Source organism: Dufourea novaeangliae, unplaced genomic scaffold (assembly GCF_001272555.1).
Source record: "Dufourea novaeangliae isolate 0120121106 unplaced genomic scaffold, ASM127255v1 scaffold56, whole genome shotgun sequence".
NCBI classification, from domain to species: domain Eukaryota; kingdom Metazoa; phylum Arthropoda; class Insecta; order Hymenoptera; family Halictidae; genus Dufourea; species Dufourea novaeangliae.
This window is the reverse complement of record NW_015373942.1, coordinates 1,084,357-1,086,916: the sequence shown is the minus strand read 5'-3', so window position 1 is coordinate 1,086,916 and position 2,560 is coordinate 1,084,357.

Genomic DNA, 2,560 nt, shown 5'->3' with positions numbered 1-2,560 from the left:
TCCCGCAGCATAATGCTGCAGGCGGACACCTATAAGTCCTAGATTGTTTGAAGGACAAATGTGGCTTCGCAGATGCTATCCACCTGCGAGCAATATCGTCTATTATTGCTGGCAATAATAAGAGCAGGACTGCGTTGGCCTTGGGCCACGACGAACTGGAGTTAGCTTCGACAAGTTGATTTTGCGATTAGAACTCAGGTCTCACACGATGCTTCCATTTATCGGTTGTTTCGTTTGCGACGCATGCGTTTCAGTATGTGTTCGACATAGAATTGAATAGAAGACGATCGAGAGAGTTCATTTCCATTACGGTGACTTTGAAATTCGTTAATTAGTGCCCTTATTTCAACGGTCATGGGAAAATGTCGATGGAGACTCAGTGCCAATGCGTTACGCGTGTAGCGTGTCCAATCAGTTTGAAGTAACGTCGACATTTTAAAGACGGGACATTATTATCATGCAGTTAAAAAAGGGATTTAAATTTCTGTATCTTGAGAGCAACGTTAACCGTAATATTGCAATGGTTCAATTTGATAGAAGTATTTTTATTCATTGGTGATTTCAATGTTCGTCGCGTAGACGACGACGAGGGCGGATGTCTCGAACAACTATAAACGAATCAAAAACGCGATGTAATCATGTAATGTCGTATATGTAATTCGTAATCGATGTACCGATGTATTTATATCGATAACTTTTAATCCTTCTCTCTCAATAATCTTTCAAATGACTATTAGAGTAAAATGAGTCGCTCGAGGATCTATAGCTTTCGTACTCTTTCTCGTATCGATTTTCATAAACAGAACAGAAAAGAAAGATGTATTTTTCCAGATGTTTATCGGGTTTCAACTGTTCACGTGGAAGATAATCTATATTCTAATAAACGATCGCGATGTCGAATCGAACGACTTGGGCGACAGCAGAGAAACGAACACCTCCGAAGACTATAGCAGACGACGATTTATTTTTATAAAACGACACAACCGTACGGATGAATAAAACACGCGCGTGAATATCAACGAATCCCCTTCCCGTCCCTTTCCGATGATCAATTCGTGACGGATCGATGCCGCAACGAAACCGCGATCTGAATGGCTTGGCGATCCAACGAGGGGGTACCGTGACAGGAAGCCCAAAGCTTTCCAAGTTGTCGCGATTAAGGATCGAATTATTTTTTAACTACGCATAGAGTTTAACGATGATCGCCCAAAGATGAAGTCCAAAAAATATTTTTACTACGAGACGATTGCGATGAGATGAAGGAAACGATGAAAACGCATATCTATAATAGAACTATATATATATATATATGTATGTATATATATATATAAATATATATTTCGACGGAACGAGCGAGACGCGTTTATTTTAAGGCGTTATGTATATATATATATATATATATATATATATATATACATACAATTATATATTTCTTATATCGACTTTTGAAGGCGTTAGGAAGCCAACGTAAGCGATCGATCATTAAATTAGATTTAAGCTGTCGCGTTCCCAGCGATATTATTCCTCGACGTATACCGCGACTCGCGCGGGTGAATTAATTCTAACAACGAGACTTCTTTCAATCTCATTCCCCGAACGTTGTATCGCGATCGGGCGTACTTTTCGTCCATCGAGGAGGAACCCAGCATCGCGGACGAAGAGCGCGGTTGCAGCAACTTTCTTTGTCTTCCATGGATCGAGAGCGTGGTGACGTTAATTAAGTTAGAATTAATCGCTCCAAGTGAACGCGCGACAACGACGCGCGTTTTTTTATCGACTAACGTGCAAACATTTCATCGAAAGAACGAAAGAGGGCCGGGTTTTGACACGAAGCGATCGGACATTTTTCTGTTGATTTGGTTTTATTTAAAATCTTCCTCGTTACGACGACGTTACACAGTGCGATTACAATAATTGTTCCTGTATACATTTACCATGATCCCATCCGACGTTTCAATCGGAAGGAACTTGATTGGCTCCGATTTGCCTCGTTAAATCGAAAACGATCGTTCGACCAGCGGAGTTCATTCTGTCCGATCGAAGTGATCCCCGGCGATCTGGAAATTTTCCTGTGAACGCGCGAGAAACAGACTGCTTCTATTCTCAAATATTGGGAAATTCTGTCGAAACGACGTTAACGTGTTGTTTTTGCTGTGAAGGCGTGTGTGTAAGCGCCGCGGACGCTACGTCGTCAGGCGCATACGATCGACTTGGAAATGTTACTGTATTTTCTACTTACTATGCGGGATCGAATGCAAATAAATATTTCGTATAATGGAATCGAGTGATCGTAGTTCCCCTTCCTTGGAAACGCGACGCCACATCCTTCCCAGTCGACTGCAGTTTGCGCGATAGAATTATTGTTATAGAAGATTTGGTATCTCCGATCGATATAAAAAATTGTCGGGAAAGACGAAATGAAAGACGATTACAATTGTGAGAGACCCTTCTGTCGGAGCTGAAGCGGTCACTTTTTAACCAGCCTCCTTGAAATAGTATACAAATGACAACTCCCGAACTCTCTATCCACGTAGCGATCTGCCATTGAATTAATTATTTA